We start from the raw sequence: 17,627 nt of genomic DNA, 5'->3' as shown, positions 1-17,627 counted from the left end.
GCCATTAATTTAGACAAGTCTTCATTCCTCAGCTCCACAATTGGGGTGGTGCATCCCATTTCACCACTTGAGGAAGTGCCGTTTTTGCCTGCTGCTGCTGCTTCTACCATCACTTACCTGCTCCTGTGACCGTTTGCCCTGCCTCATTTGCTAGTAGCAGAGAAGCGGCAGTGCCATCGGTGCCAATTTTCAGAAAGACTACACACATTTTGAGTCAGATCTCCAAAAGGAGGGCTTCTGCCGTCTGAAGCAGTAGCCTCATCCTGCCTAATGGCTGGGCTCGCTCTGCCTGTAATATAGCGATGTTAGTATTGACTGGTCTTACATGTCAAAATTGCTCGGTTGATGGTCTGGTTCACATGTCATGCCAAGCCCAATCTATGGCTTAGTGCAAATATGTGGACACCTGGAAAACAGCTCACTGCTGTTTTGCTTCTCCTGGGCCCTTTTCGTTGCTCATAAAACAGTGAATAAAACAGTATAAATTAATCAAGACTAGCAAAGGCAGTGTGATTAACAATTAGTATTTATTACTGAAACATGAGGCATTAAAATCAGCTTAATATGGGTAGTTACGCTTAAGTGAAAATGCATTTTTCTTGCAAAGATGGCTTCACATGTAGTTCTGACTTCTGTAAGTCTACACCTTTTTGAAATGTGAGAATGGTTGCTCCATGGAATATGTGCCATTTATGAGGAGAAAGAATAATCCTGATTTTAAGGAACTTAAAAGTATGCTGCAAACATGCATAAAGCATTTTGTTTCATTTGATGTGTTTTTTTAAAAGGCTAGGAAACAGCTGGTGTGAAAACCAGGACTTTGATGTACGCTTTTAGTGTGGGGAATTATGAAATTGAGAAACGTCATTAAAAGATGGGTACATTCAATGCAGACGAAGCTTAAGGTGTAAATGAACCGCTCTCTTTTATTGTGTCAAGTTTCTATTCATTTGTGTTTGGTCTTTATTCTTTTCTGCTGTTGAAGTGATGTGACTGCTTTAGAACTTGGAGGCCCTTGAATTTAGTCCCTGCATGAGGCCAGCAGAAAGCTAGATATAATTTGAAGAATAAAAGTCCAGTAAGATGAGCTTTTGTTAGTAGCAAATGTATTGATGCATTGATGTGAGAGCGAGAGGGGTGGAGGAGAGAACACTCTTTAGTCTAAAACTGTGTAGGTTTGTTATGAGAAGAACACTTTTGAAAGTAAAGATAACGGCAATAAAACAGATGCATGTATTTGTGAAGTTGCTACTAGTAAAAATGTGCATGGCAGATGAAACATAACCTGCAGATTTTAGAATTACAGTGGTGCCCCACAAGACGAATGCCTCGCAAGACGGAAAACCCGCTAGACGAAAGGGTTTTCCGTTTTGGAGGTGCTTCGCAAAACGAATTTCCTATGGGCTTGCTTCGCAAGACGAAAATGTCTTGCGAGTTGCTGCGATTTTTTTTTGCTCCCCACCCCCTTTTTCTAAGGCACTAAGCTGCTAATAGCCTTTTAGCAGCTAATCCCTTAAGCCTTTAATAGCCGCTAATAGCCACTAAACCGCTAATAGCGCTAATCCGCTAATCCGCCAATGGGGTTGCTTCGCAAGACGAAAAAACTGCTAGACGAAGAGACTCACTGAACGGATTCTTTTCGTCTTGCGAGGCACCACTGTATTAGTTAACACATTCAGGTTGCAACCTTATGAACAGGGAGACTTGGGGATGGGAGTATGCAAAATTCATCATGCGAAAGGCTGGGCTGGATGAATCCCAAGCCGGAATTAAGATTGCCGGAAGAAATATCAACCACCTCAGATATGCAGATGACACAACCTTGATGGCAGAAAGTGAGGAGGAATTAAAGAACCTTTTAATGAGGGTGAAAGAGGAGAGTGCAAAATATAGTCTGAAGCTCAACATCAAAAAAACGAAGATCATGGCCACTGGGCCCATCACCTCCTGGCAAATAGAAGGGGAAGAAAGGGAGGCAGTGAAAGATTTAACATTCAAAGGCAGCAACATTAATCTTTTAATATTTGTGTTGAACTAGGGTGACTAAATTCTTCAAAAACAATGTATATCTGTATTTCTTATCCTTTTGTGAAAGAGGCTCCCACATGATCAAGAATTTCCATGTGTAATTGATCCAACCTCTCTGCAAATCTAATACAGGTGGATTGGTAAGGATTTGTGTAGCCCTTGTTTTTCTTATAAAGTCAAACCTGGGAACTCAAACATAATCCATTCTGGAAGACCGATCGACTTCCAAAATGTTTGCGTTCTGAGGCGAGGCTTCTGATTGACTGACAGCTAGGTGTTTGCATAGCAGAAGCTGCGTCGGACATTCGAGTTCTGAGGAACGTTCTAAAACCGAAACACTTACTTCTGGGTTTTTGGCGTTTGGGAACTGAAACATTCAGCAGTGGAGTCATTCGAGTTCCAAGGTTTGACTGTATTCTTTCTATTGAAAGATAAAAAGGAATGTGTATATAATTGTAAGTGCATAGAGTAAAGGAATTGGGGGGGGGGGGGAATAGCCCTTGTAAGGTTATGGCCCAGATGCCATTCCCTCACATTTATTTCTTTTAAACAAAGATTCTGAAAACAGCTCTTTGAAAATAGAGTGAAAATACAAGCTTGACCTAAAGTCAGTGGAAGTTTCCAACCATCTACTGAAGAATAAGTGAGACTTATTACTTTGGTTTTTGACTGGTGGAGTCTTAAGGGCCAATGACTCCTCATGTATCTGCAAAATCACAATGCAGCTAAATAAGGATTTGCTTAACTGATGGACATGACATTTCTTCATCTATTTCTGCTAATCTATTTCTGAATAGATAACTCTTTCTTAATTCTCCTGGCTCTTAAAGTCAAGTCAAAGGCAGTGTTAGAAACTCAGATATATAACCTAGTCACCTTAAACCTGGGTTACGATTTCCACAATGGAATGTCTAGGTGCCTTTTTTGCAATTAAATTCATTATTATTATTATTATACTGCTTTTTATTTTGAAGGAAAAAAATCTGAAAGCGGCTTGCAACACATTAAAACATCAAGTAAAACAATCCAGATGAAAACAAATTCAAATTTCAAGAAAAATATTTTAGATCCTGCTCTTAGTGTCATTTTGCTTTCCCCATATTTATTTATTTACCTACTTAATTTATATAGCTGCCCCATAGGAAGCCAGTGTGCTGTAGTGGTTAGGGTGTCAGACTAGGACCTGGGAGATAAAGGTTCAAATCCCTTTGGATGATGATATTGAGGTGACGCTCATCAAATTATAGCAAACTGGGGGGTGGGGGTGGGTAGCCAATGCTAGTGAAGACAGAATCAGGAAAACCTTAATAGATTGGAGGACTGGGCCCAAACTAACAAAATGCATTTCAACATTGACAAATTTAAGGTTCTATACTTAGGCAGGCAGGAAGAACCAGATGCACAAATATAAGATGGGGGACATCTGGCTTGCCAGTGGTAGGTGTGAAAGAGAGCTAAGATCACAAGCTTAACATGAGTCAGTAGTGTGATGCAGCAACATAAAACAGCTAATGCTATTCTAGGCTGCATCAGCAGAAGTATAGTGTCCAGATCAAGGAAAGTAATAGTACCATTCTATTCTGCTTCGGTCAGACCACACCTGGAGTACTGTGTCCAGTTCTGGGCACCTCCATTTAAGAAGCATGTTGACAAGTTGGAATGTGTGCAGAGGAAGGCGGCCAAGATGATCAAGGGTCTGGAAACCAAGTCTTATGAGAAACGATTTGAGGGAGCTGGGTATGTTTAGCCTGGGAAAGAGGAAGTAGCCATCTTCGAATATCTAATAGGCTCTCGCAAGCTTGTTTTCTCCTGCTCCAGAGGGCAGGATCCAAACCAGTGGACTCAAGTTACAAGAAAGGAGATTTAGACTAAACTTTCTGAGTGCAAGAGCTGTTCAACAGTGCATCAGACTCCTATGAGAGGAGGTGGACTCTCTCCCCCTGGGGTTTTTTAAGAAGAGGTTGGATGGCCATCTGTCTTGAATGCTTTAGTTGAGGTTCCTGAATTGCAGGGGATTGGATTAGATGACTCTAGAAGTCACTTCTAACTCTGCAATTCTGTGATTCTTGTTTATAACCTAATAACTCTGTTTTTCTAGGTAAGTTAGTTCATAGTGGACTTCCCTTTGAGCAGTCTCTTTTACTGGATCTTACTAGGCTTTGCAGGATATATGCTCTTGGATCAAAAGCAGAGCTCTTTTGAGGGCCTTGGCAAATAATCCTTGCAGCTGAGTTGTTAGATTGTTTAGATGTAAGGTGTTGCAGGCATAATGTTGATGGAACTGAATGCACAGTTGTAAACTAGACCAGCTTTCCCCTACATGATGTCCTCCAGATGTTTTTTGAACCCCCTTCAGCCCCAGCCGAAATGGCCAATGATCAGGGATTGTGGGAATTGATATCCAAAACATCTGGAGAGCAGCTGACTAGGGAAGACTGAGTTAGACATGTATATTGTTCAGCCTTATTGATGGCAATAATTCAATCACTTAAACATTCTGGTGTCATTGGATTTGTTATGAGGATTAGCGAGGGCATTAATTCCCCATTAATTAAAGCTGTGGGGAAGAGCCTAAATTCTCTCTCTCTAAAATGGCCAGGCTTTAATTAACCTTGTGAAGTAGTTTCATACTACAAAGTTGAGGCACTGTGAACAAATGTCATCATATTCACTTCTTCCTCCTCCTCCCCCTCACACTTGGCAATTTTATTTTATTTTCGATGCTAGGGAATAACTGAATTGACCATAATTCATTGTATCATTTAATTATTCTTCCCCACTGCCAGCCTCTTATAAGTTGTACATACATTGGCCTCAGTTCCTTAATCTACTGAAGCTCTTCCAAGGTGTACATTTACATGCCTACCCCCCAAAAAATCCATGATGCTGCAAACCACCTAGACTGCATGTGCATAGTTACATTGGCTGCAATTCTGCTGCAGAGCCTGAGTAGAGTGCCTTCCCGGGAAACTCCACAGGCAAGTCCATCACATTTTCTTTAAAAAAGCAGCAACCAAAAACCTTCCTTCCCCTATCTGTGTGCTGTTGATGGCATTTAGACGGTGCAATCTCCTTCCTTGATGATCATCGGCACCTTCCACGCAGCAACTCCGCAGAGAATATCCTTCCTTGAGGGATTTCTTTGTTTTTCTGCTTATAATTTCCCCCTTCCTTAGCTGTAGTACAGCCGCACCATTTCAGCTTGCTAGTGCAGAAAGATGTTGTGAATTCAGTTGCTGAGAAGGAGGCTGGCCTGCCTGCAAACACTAATTCTCCTAGAGGCATGCTAAAGAGTCGTAGGTGAATCTAACCCGATCCTTTCTACAACAAAACGGTAAGGCTGTGTTTGTTTTTAAATAAGAGATGAATTGAATTCCTGTCGTCTTACTAAACCTGAGCCCCTCGTTTATCGCATGCTTGCAACTTGAGCAGGATTCATTCTGGATGCATGCTGGGCTTCCTATTTTCTGTTAAATCCTTTAAACGCAGACTGGTGGTAAATGTTACAGCTATCTCAGAATCACTCATGAGACTATACACTCTCCTGAGATGCTTGGGAGGGGATGGAAATTTTCACCTTTCTCTGTGGGGGAAATAGGTGGGGAAGGTTTTAAGAGCTGTGCTTCTTTCTTGCTACAGCCCTTTCTCTCTCCTAGGCTGTTTTATTAAGAGTATAAAGAGGATGCTATGCACAATTTTACTCGTATATGCTTGGCTGAGTGCCCTCCGGGATGAGTGGATGAAGGACGTGACCAATCACTTTTCCATCACTGCAAACAAGTCTGTGTCATGCTGGACCTAGACGGAATAAATGGCTTCTGTAAATTAGAGGCTTTCCTTAATGTGGAAGGGAAGGAAGGCGTGTACTTTGCTGAAATGAACCTTTAAGGAAATACCAAAACAGTGTGACTGAGGTCAGCGGATTTTTTTGGTGGGGGGGGGGCACATTACCTGTGTGTTGGCTCTGTATCAATGTTCTAAGATATTTTAAACGGCTGGATGACAGCACTGGCAGCAGTTTTTGATCTGTGGAATAATTTAGCATGTAGGTAAGCTTGAGCAGGAGCATGCTACTACGTTAAAAGAGAAACATTTTAAAACCCAGCAATGATCAGTATAAAACAGTCAGCATGCAAAGCACGCATGAACACAGTAATAGACCAGCAAATGTGTAACAGCATGAGATGAGCCATGAACTTCATTTTATCTGATCTGTGGTGGACCTGCCTCTCATATCGTTCTCCCATATCCATGCTAGAGTTGATTCCATTGAGTAAATTAGAGGAGCTATGCTGGCATTGAGATATATTAAAGGAACCACAGATTTAAATTCATTATTTTTTCATTGAAATGTCAAACTGAGTTTGGTCTCTTTTGACATGAAGAACACTTTCTAAATATGTGATGTATTAGGAGGTGATGGGTACTACTACCTGTAGGAGCAGGGTGATGAATTTAGAGCCATATATAATAATCTAGCAACATATTAATGCCTACTTGCTCCATAGATGTCTAGCAGATATATCTCTTGATTCTCCCTGCACCTTGGCATTAGCTAGTAGAAACTCCTATTGAAATCAGTAATACTTTCTCCCAAGGAATATATAGGATCATAGATCATAAATATAGCTGTAGGAGCTTTTCTCATAGAAGAGGAAATTCAGACCTGTGTGAAATGTATTGCAAATGTGTTTTTTCCTTAAATGTGAGTGACAGGGAGCTGCCTTATTTCAACATACTTAAGCCACAAATTTACATTTTGATAGGAATGGAACCTCTGTTTTCACTTTGGACAGGAAGGCTAATCTCATGAATTTGTGGCAGAATAATTACTTCTGCTATATCTGGGTTCTGAGTGATAATTTTATTTGCTTATGGTACAAGATGTCTGTGCATTCATAACATCTACTTAAAGTTTCCTTAAGATTTCAGCCGACACTATCTATTTGCATTTACTTTCATTCATTTAAATGTGGCTTTTGGATGTTTTAACACCTGCCTTTTTATAATCAGTATTTTAAAAACTGAAAGTACTTGTAGAATGGTGGATATGGCATCTTGGCTATAGAGATGGATAGATGAATCTTCAAGGTTTTCTTGGTTTCCTGAATTATCATGGCCGATCTTAATACGCACTTGCAGGGAATAAAAACAGAATTTCATTTGCCTGAAACATTATTGGTAAATGACAGTTCTGTGAATACTGATCATGCACAAAGAAGAGGTGAAACTTGATATTGCTATCCCCACCATAAGTTCCCACACTTATTTAACGGAAATATTCTATTGGAGGGGCAGTCCTGAATGCTCATCGCAAGTTTTCTATAGGCTGTCTAGATGTGTTCTCTTATGCAGCTGTAAAAGAGCTATTGGGCTCTGATTGCTGCTAGGGTTTGTAACCAGGTCCAGATCCCATTTCAGCCACAAAACCCATGGGTTGGTCATAGGCAAATCAGTGGCATGGTGCAGAAATACACATAAGTGTATTTAGGTAATAGGGCATGTGCTGTGCGATCATGCATGCTGTGATTTCAGAGTCTAAGTACTCAAAGGAGATTTAGAAGCATCTGTGTTTAGTTTTGCCCAGGAGAGTCAGGAGGAATTCATGCGCAATGGGAAACAGTGCGTGCAACCTCAAGACCTCATCCCTGTCTCCAAACTGCAGTTTTATCATATGTATGCACCAGCATGGGGTCCTTCGCCAGCAGCCTAACCTACCTGGTAAGACTAAGATGTCAATCTGAGCTCCTGAAGGCAGAATAGGATACAAATGGAAATTTAAATTCTTCCATGTTGTCAAAAGGAAACACTGAACATAAATTGGGTGTATCTCATCTGGGCCGTAGCAACATTAAAAAAACAAAACAACTATTTTCTGGCTCTCGGTCAAGCTGCAGTTCTTCAGGTCCCTCCAGTCTTCTTTCTGTTGAAATCAAGACCCTCAAGACAACTCTCTTATCCAGCTAGGAGGAGATGGTTAAAGGAAGTGAATGACATTATTAATTCTTTTAGAAAAGAGATGGTTGACCTGTTTCAGTTGCACTGAAGACAACATGGGGAACGTGCACCATTGCAGATTCCATAAAGGCTGGAAGTATTCAGTTTGTTAATGAGAACTGCATTTCTTACAACTGCCTGGAGACTGTGTTTATTGGATAAATTTGTAACCTATGCAATACAAGTTCTTTTTACTTGAAAAGCAGTATTTATTTTCACCTTCCTTGACATTTGGAAATGAGACCTATCAACAAAGGGTGTTTGTATATTTATTGTGTAGATTTCCAAGCATTGGTTCCCACCAGTGTTTTCAAGCAGGAATAACCAGTAATTTAATGGTTTTTTTTAAAAAATGAAGTGCATAGAATTGTGCTTGAAAGCAGGTTCAGTAGTTCCTTCCATTCCATGAGAAAGTAATGCTTTTCTTAGACCTCCTGTAGTCCAGAAAATTGATAGTGCATTGAAAAGATTTTTTTTTATTGTTCTGCAGTACAAATACTCGTGCTACTCAACCTGTGTTTGACTGAAGTATAGCAACAGTGATTCATGGCATGTCAGTGGATTCCAACTCTCACAGGTAGCAGATTACCGCTTTCAAAGAGAACCTTTTTGCTGAGTGCCAGCTGGCACTGCAATTTCTGCATGGTGTGTAGCTCTCAACACACTTTGCCCTTTGTTAACCAGTTGCGATGCGTGAGTAGTTTCGTCATCCTGGTTCTAGGTCTACAGAGCATGCACACGTGCGCGCGCGCACACACACACACACACACCTGCTGTTACATATGTATGTAACACCTGCAATTAAAGGGGGGGAGGCTCTTACTGAACATGGTGAGCATAGAGTGGTACCTCAGGTTACATACGCTTCAGGTTACAGGCTTGGCTAACCCAGAAATAGTGCTTCAGGTTAAGAACTTTGCTTCAGGATGAGAACAGAAATTGGGCTCTGGCTGCGCAGCAGCTGCAGGAGGCCCCATTAGCTAAAGTGGTGCTTCAGGTTAAGAACAGTTTCAGGTTAAGTACGGACCTCCGGAATGAATTAAGTACCTTACCTGAGGTACCACTGTATATTCATTTTCAGGTCACACTTTTAAAGTGCATATTCTATCATACTGTTCAAAATTAAATATAAGTATCTTGTTGACAAATTCTTGGATAGTTTTTCTTAACCTACATTGCAAAGAAATGAAACTAATTATCTGGTTCTCATTTAACATGCCAAAGTTCCTTCTAAACAATAGTATTTCTGTTGCTTTTTAATTGCAATATACCCTCGGAACCAGCTGTTCCAAACATTCATTGCATTAAAATCAGAGTGAAGATTTGCCTGTAGACTTCGTATTAGAAATGTACCCTATTGTGATGTGCTACATGATAGAAACCTGGGCTACTGCAGTTCCTCTGAGAAAACATAGCCAGAATCAGTTGACATCGTTCTATGTTCTATGATTGTGCAAGAGTTAAGAAAAATAACAGCCTCCTAAAACTTAGATGCTTGTGCTCAAATATTTAAACATATGGATGATACAAGTGTTGGGCTCTTTCCTAAGAATATGAAGTAGTTTTCCAGCTGCTTGCTTCCCGTTCCAAAAATTCACCAACTATGACTCTCCAAGTATTTAGATGGATCTCCTCTGTCATTATCTCCCCACCCATTTCCCATTAGGAAGCTGTCTTCATAGTTGCTTTTTGCAATATGCTTCTCTCAGGAATGTCTAAGCATTTATACTCCTCTGGCATTGGATCACACCTACAAAATATAAACATAATGCTGACCTGTTTAAAGAAGAATGAGGATTGCCAATAGTACTTCAAATGACACCCTTATATTGAAAGTACTGTGTAAATGATCAAAAGTGTGTTGTGCCAACATGTTGTACCTGGGGGTTTCTAGCTACTTGGCAGCTGATATTTAGGTGAAAGAATTCAGAACTTTGCACATTAGGTTTTCAGCACAGCTGTTCTGACTAGTTGTGGTCATTCATCTGCTACCATGGTAGAATATTACAACTCCTAGGTAGGATGCAGTTCTACCCAACAATATAAAACCCCAATAGTTTTTGAGCAGTTGGGCAGACAGCTGCCTTTCTTACCACAAATGCAATACCCAGTTGATGCAAAACCCGGATTCTTGCTGTGGGGAACACACACACACACACACACACTGTTTAACAAATGAATGAGCTTGATATCTTGCAAGATGATGTATGAGTTGAGCTGTGAACTTGTGCTGGCTGCAACTCAAGATGCTCGACCTCTGAAGCAAATTTAGGTGCTGCTGCTGTGATCCTGCTAAATTTCTGCTCATAATACTGATGTGTCATCACGGAGTGTGAGGTAACACTGCCACGAAGCCCCATTCCAAGCACTTCCTCTCTTTTTAGATATAGGCACCGACCATTTTCCACAGAGTTTCCATTCCTAGCCCCCGAATGTGCCAGTGGAGTGTGCATAAACATGCCTCACCGTATTCCACCCCCATTCTACCCTGCCCCCATTTTGCCTCCCATTCTGCCCCTGTTCTTTCCTCTTCCGGGTCCAAAAGGACTTGTGCATTGGTAGAAGAGTTTGGATTTGATATCCCGCTTTATCACTACCCGAAGGAGTCTCAAAGCGGCTAACATTCTCCTTTTCCTTCCTCCCCCACAACAAACACTCTGTGGGGTGAGTGAAGCTGGGAGACTTCAGAGAAGTGTGACTGGCCCAAGGCCACCCAGCAGCTGCATGTGGAGGAGCGGGGAATCGAACCCGGTTCACCAGATTACGAGGTCACCACTCCTAACCACTACACCACACTGGCTCCAGTGGTGATTTGGACGTGCCTGAAATGGTTGCTGCCTGCATATAAACTACCTACCCTGGCTGGCAGTGACTCCCTGAGCTCTCTGGCAGTGGTCTTTTCCAATATGGCTACCTTAATTGTTATAATGGAAATGGCAGGGAAGAACTTGGGACCTTCTACATGTAAAGCATTTGCTCTGCATAGAGCATCAGCATCTCCACGTGTTGACATCGAACTGCTTCATGTTGTTTTGCTACTCGATAGATGTTTCCTGTGAAAGGGATTATTGTCTCAGTAAATCAGTCAAGTGTGCCTTGTAGGAAACTTATCCTAAACAACAAGTGAGAAAAAGGCTTCGCTGGATTGCAGACACAGCAGAACTGCTCCAGATGAGGACAGAACGTGCACTTCTTCTGCTTAGTTCTCCCTTTCTATGATCGGTGCTCATTTCTTGCTATGTATGATGGTGCCTGTCTATAACAGCTGGCTTTGAAAGCCTGTTCAGTGTGACATTGAAGCTGCTGTTGTTGCTGCTGTGCCCTGTGAGCTCTAGGTGTGGTCTCCGTTCTGAGCAGGATAAAAGGCACAAGTTCCTCGTTTTATTTTATTTAAAATAATTTCTTAACAGTTCTTCATCAAAAGTTTCCAGGGCGTATTAATTATGAGACTTGTGCCACCTGCATTTTGTTCATTTCTGTGCTTGTTTTATAACCCTAGTATACCAAGAAGCCAGCCAAGCTCTTGCAATGCAGGAGAGGATGCTTGGGTGTGTGGATGATTGTGTCTAAGACTTTTTCTATCTCACCGTTACAAAGTGAAACCAGAAGCCAGGACCACCAGCCATGTCAGCAGGGAAATCCTCAACAGCATTCAAGAATCTATTGGTTTCTTTAAGCCTTATGGGCAGGCGCGCTTAATGGGCCCACCATCCCTGGAGAGAGAGAGGGGGGGGATCTGCTTCCAGTGCAAACCTCACCAAGAGGAGATCTGACCACAACAACAGGGTTACTGATGAGATTCTCATTTTCAGACCACCAATTTCTCGAGTGGTCAGAAATACCAGGTATTAGCAAATGGTATTTTAATGGCCTCATAGTGGTCATGTGGTAAGGAAGTCCTGAGTTGCCTCTTTCCAAGATGCACCCACCTGAAGTGACGATTGAAGCCCCCAATACCAACATCCTGGGTTGTCCAGCAAACACAACAGCCATCTCAACTGCCATCTATCTTACCTTACTGGATAATCTCCCTTTCAAATCCGGCCACTTATTAAGTGCATGTGAACAGGGGGTGAGTTAGGTTTCTTTCAGTTCTGCTCCATTCTGCAGTTCTGTTCTATTTGTCTTTGGGCAAGAAAAGAGAACTTTGGAATGGTGATAACTGAATTTGTGTAGTCTGCTCCCTGCACATTTTCTCACTCATAATTTTTGTGTGTGTGTAAAAGCCTATCATTAGACAGCTAATGTTCTTCCTTCATTAATTAGCTGTTTTACAAGAGTACCCCGGAATAAAAATTAAAAATGCTTCATCTAAGAGGTCATGACTTTCTCCATGACCTCAAAATTCAGCACAATGCAATAATTTCCTATTTACATGAATTCATCACTGTGAATAGCATTAATTCCAACAACTAAAATAAGCTGGATATACCAATGCCCTTGCCAAGCTTAAAATAATTTCCTGTATGCAGCATATCTATTACTAAAAAGTGGTTGGAAGCTAGCAAAAATAAAGTCATGTATAACAACTGGCCTGTGAGCGGCATATTGTAATAAAGGATATTGGAGATGAGGAAGTCTGCTTTTTGGTACATGTTAGTGGAAGGTATGCATTTAATTTGGCTTTGGTTCTTTTAAGTTTTGATGATGACAGTAAAGAACAGGAAACTAAAGAGTGAAGAGCATACAAGTCAAAGTAAAAAAATTATTTCCCTTGGCCTTATACAAGGAATTGAACTACTGTGAATTTTATTTTCTGAACATTATATTTGGTTAAATACAGCATCTACTACAAACGCATGCAAGGAATTGAATTACACAAATTTAAAATACTAGCTATTCTAGGCTGCATCAACAGAAGTATAGTGTCCAGTTTAAGGGAAGCAATAGTCCCACTCTATTATGCAGCAGCTCCCTCCCACCAGAAGCCAAGGTTATCTAGAGCACTGGTTCAGAGGATCCTGCCTGCTGCTACAGCTCCTCAACCTATGGAGTGTTTGGTTCATCCTCTGAGGACTCCACCTCTGTTACTAGGTCAGGGCTAGGCATGACAGGTGATGATGATAAATACTGGAGTATAAATTCTAAACTTTTTTAAAAGTTGCAAAAAAATCAGTCTGGTTTTAAGGTAACTTTGGATATCATATTAACACTGTTTCCAAAGATGACGTTTTTGGTTGGAGTGGCAGCTGAGTGCTAGCATTGGTGGCTTACCATTAAAAGGTTGTATCCAACCAAGTTATACTTGGAGTAGACCCATTGAAATTAATGAACCTAAGTTACTCATGTCCATTAATTTCAGTTTGTGTACTCAGAATATGACTAAAATTGGATACAGCACATCAACTCTTTATTTCACAGTTAGAGCCTTCGGACTCCCAATGTATTATAGGATATAATTTTACAAGAAAACAGCAAATCTCTAGTGCTAATTATGAAGTGTGTCAGGAGTATGATATTTCTTATGGTCTTGCCTTGTCTATGGACTGTGAAACAGCTAAATTTATTATTAGGATCAATTTTGGTTCACTACCCAGCCATTCATTTTGCTCTTCTTTCTCTCCCTCTCCTGGAAAAAAAATATGTTTGCTGATACCCTTTCTTGAAATGAAATTATGCTTTCTTCGCAACAGCCTTTAGGCAGCAGCTTTTTCATCTTTCTTTTGTGCTACTTCCAGCAGACATTTGAAAGCAGGAAGATTGCATAAAGATGAGTTAAAAGCCAGTGTGTTTAAGCAATCATATTGCTGTCTCCATTGTCCCAAGGCAGCAGGCCAATTCTTGAGTACGTAAAGTAGGAGAAGGATGGCCGGCTTTGAACCTGTCTAGGACCCAAAGAAAAAATTAGACACTGGGGTGGTTGTCTTGAAAGTAGGTCACAACCTTGCAAATACTATAAATCTTCCTACTGCTGGCAGCTACACTAAACTACATATTATTAATGGAAGTTGGATGAAAGCATTAACAGGAGTAGAGGCTTGGGTTTAAACTGCAAAAAAAGCCCGAGAACACTAGGATCTTTTAAAACAACAACAGTCTACCTTTAAAGACCAACGGTAATCAGGATTCCTGTCTGTCATGACATTGATACCTCTGCTTTTCTGTCTGCTCCATTTAAGTTGTAGCCAGAAGGCCTGCTCCCCAAATACGAGGACAAAACAGTAACACTATATTGTGTGTTGTGTCATCATTACCCACAGGAACTTAAAAACTTTTTTTCTTCTTGATTTAGGGAGCCTCTTATGATAGTTCAATAATTCCTCCATTGCCATAGTTCCTCCATTGCAAGATTTAGATCTTGGATTCTTTTCTATTAGAAAAACCTAACCAAGTTTGGTTAGTTTTCTTTTAATGGCTCAATATTTGCTTAAATGAATCAATAGTATGACACCTTCCTGCCTGAAAATATGTTCGGATAAAGTCTGAGTTTTGAAACACTGCCCTGCCAAAAGAGGGTCTGATAGGTTACTTGAAATTGATGGTTTTGAGAAAGATGGGTGGGGGAAAATGGTCATGCTCTTAATTCATTATTCTTGTAAAATAATGCATATAATCAAACCACCCGTTGCATCACAGGCATTTCCCATTTGTTTAGTCTATCTGTGAATGTGGCTGTGCATTGGCCTCCCGTGCTACATTCAGTATTGATGCAGTGTTACAGAAATCTGCCCAGGCACTTGAGATAATGAAACTGTACACACACACACACACACACACACACACACACACACAGTGTGATGGGGAAGGGTTGTTACCCACTGGTAGAGCATCTGCTCTGCATGTGAAAGGCCATAGGTTCAATCCCTGGCATCTCCAGGTATGGCTAGGTGTGAAAGCTAGTTCGGGTAGATGATACTGAGCTGCATAGACCAATGATCTGACAGAGTATAAGGCAGCTTCTTATGTTCTTTCAGCTGATTGTGCTTGAGCTTCTGCACCAAGGTAATTTACAGGCAGTGCCTGCAGAAGATAATGGAAAACCAGAGGAGTGTTTGCTTGCAAGAGATCTGCAGTTTATAGTTCAGAAAGTAAAGAAGCGTCTAGGTAGCCTATGCCTCTTATCTTGTGTTCAGGCATAGGCTGTTAAGGAATACATTCACCATCAGTGTTCCTACCATGGTACAGTGGTACCTCATGCTACAGACACTTCAGGTTACAGACTCCGTTAACCCAGAAATAGTACCTCGGGTTAAGAACTTTGCTTCAGGATGAGAACAGAAATCGCGCGGCGGCGTGGCAGCTGTGAGGCCCCATCAGCTAAAGTGGTACCTCAGGTTAAGAACGGACCTCCAGAACGAATTAAGTTCTTAACCCAAGGTACCACTGTACTTAAATGACATTACACTTTCTGGAAAAGGGTTCGTTCATGTTCTCCATCTCTACTTCAGATATCAGCATATTCCTTTCAGAGTTTTAACTTTTTGACATTTAATTTCTTCGGTAGTTGTTACAGCCGTTGCTCTGCATGGAATTTGAACTGAAGGCAACCTTAATGCAATGTGTGAATGCTGCAGAGAATTGTTTGGTTTCTATGGAGATAATTCTCTTTCCTTAAAATGTAATGGTCTATCAATACATTTGCTGGGAATGCAGAGACATGCTTCAAATGCCAGGAGTACAGTGAATCACCCACTATTTATTAGAGGTCTGAAAGCATCTACTGTAGTTCCATTTGGGTTGAAGCATTGCCAAAACTTGTACAAGATATTACCTGGGAGGCCCTGGGCTCTTGAGACCTGGTTCATATCTGTAGGCATAACGACTTATCAGGGAATACTGAAGTCTGGTCTATATAGCATGGGGTGGTAGAATATTTATTTATTTAGTTTATGTTTATGTTTATTAATAGGATGACTATTTTAGACTGTAGTGGAGAATCACATGTTTCATTGTTCCTTTCCCAAGCAAAATTTCCCTGTAATTAGAAAACTGGCACCACTAGGAAATGGTCTGTGATAAAAAACTTGCTCTGGTATCTCTTTTCCTTGAAGAGGCTTCTATATTCATTAAAAATTAAAAATAAAATAAAAGCCCTACGGGATCAAACAAAATGTATGTTTACTCCGGGAAGATTTCTCATTGTTGTTACCCACCAGTTTATATACAGAGGCATATTATAATCTGCCCTGTTGAATGGTGGGATACAAATCCTTAAGGAAATAATATTGCTTCCAGCTAGAGGTCCCTTGTTTTGTGATGACCAGTGGTTCCCAAGTCTCATGTCTGTAGCTTTACATACCATCTTGTTGTGCTGCATGGACAGCTGGCAGTTGAATGTCTGAATTTACAGTATTGCACATGAGGTAACCTTAAAGATAAATAAGGGATCACTTAGTCATCCATGATGTTGCACTCTTCAAGTGGTGAAAAGGTATGTATAGTCAATTGCTCTTGATTTTTGTGGAAAATATCTGACAGTATTTGTGTGTGTGTGTGTGTGTGTGTGTGTGTGTGTGAAGGGAAACACCCTCATAAGTGAACTCTTTTTTCTATCATAATATGTCTCTGTTCTTCTAAAGGACAAAGGGTTGAACCAAATTCCTAGACTAGGAGATAGATATACCTCATATGGCTTTCACTTCTCATTAAATTCTGAGTCTTTCTGACTCATCAGTCATTATCTTTAGCCCTCCCTGTCCATTGTTGTTCAACATGCTAACCCAGAATCCTAGTTGGGAACACAGAAGAGTGGAATTTATTTTTTTCAGATGTAAAAGACCTAAAAGCCAGCAACTGCATTCTTAAATTTTTAAAATGTGCTTTCTAAGGAAAATATAATATTTATTTCAAAGCAAGATTGTTCTGTTATATATACTATAGCATGCTATGAATTTATAGAATTTATACACAAAAATACATAACAAAGTAAAATCAATTACCCTCCCCACTGTTCAAGAGGCTCTAAATTAGTTTAATCAGCTAAAGCTAATTAATGAAAGATTTTTTTCTAGTACAGCAAAAAATTCCCAAAATTATATTACAGATTTTGGGGTTTTGTAATGCATTTAAGAAATGATAATGTGGACATATCACTCACCCACCTTTAATCTTTAGAGCATAGAATCTAGCCCTGAATTGCTTCATCCTAGAATAAGATGTCATATGCACTTTATTAGCTCTACTTCTGAACAACTCACTCAAAGGTTTTGCAAAAGATAACACTTTGCCCTTTGAAAGTAGGCAAGATAATGTCATGTGAAAAGTTCAAAAATAGAACGTGTCATTCCTCAAATATTTTGTTTGTTCCAGACATCAGAAAAAGAATCATCTTTTTATACACGCTAGTCTTGTGACCATTTAATTGATTTGTTTTTCCAGTTCAGTTATAAAATACAGTATTGGGCTAGTTGCCCAATCCATAGTTCTTCATGCAAACACAGTAGTGTTTGCAGAGCTGTATAAATGGTTGTTGCCATACATCTGTCTTGAGAGAGAACGGAAGAATGTGCCATCTTGGGTAAAGCCAAACCATCAGAGAGTTGCAGCACCTGCTGTAGCTGTAGAGACCAGTACGAGAGAGACATGTTTTCTTGCAGCTTGGGCAGATGAAGGGTGTCCAGATTCACTATTAAAGATGCACCATGGTGTTTCTTCTCTCTGCC

At 40.5% G+C, this 17,627-nt stretch overlaps 1 protein-coding gene across 5 annotated transcripts in view; it reads left to right on the top strand.

Moving 5' to 3' along the window:
- CDK14 (cyclin dependent kinase 14) overlaps nucleotides 1-17,627 on the top strand; it is a 215,456-nt gene that overhangs the window by 51,398 nt on the left and 146,431 nt on the right. Inside the window, exon 1 of one of the 5 annotated variants that reach the window (XM_083405807.1) lies at nucleotides 4,914-5,362. The exons of 2 other annotated variants lie outside the window; for them this stretch is intronic. The gene's annotated coding sequence lies outside the window, so the exon portion shown is untranslated. Of the gene's footprint in view, nucleotides 1-4,913; nucleotides 5,363-5,823; nucleotides 5,943-17,627 lie in introns of those variants that run through there. 2 more of the 5 variants (XM_083405803.1, XM_083405806.1) reach the window with 2 other exon arrangements.

The sequence above is a fragment of the Podarcis tiliguerta genome (assembly GCF_965153285.1).
Source record: "Podarcis tiliguerta genome assembly, chromosome: 12".
Lineage (NCBI taxonomy): Eukaryota > Metazoa > Chordata > Lepidosauria > Squamata > Lacertidae > Podarcis > Podarcis tiliguerta.
Note: the sequence above shows the minus strand (reverse complement) of the source record. Positions and strands in the feature narration are given on the sequence as shown.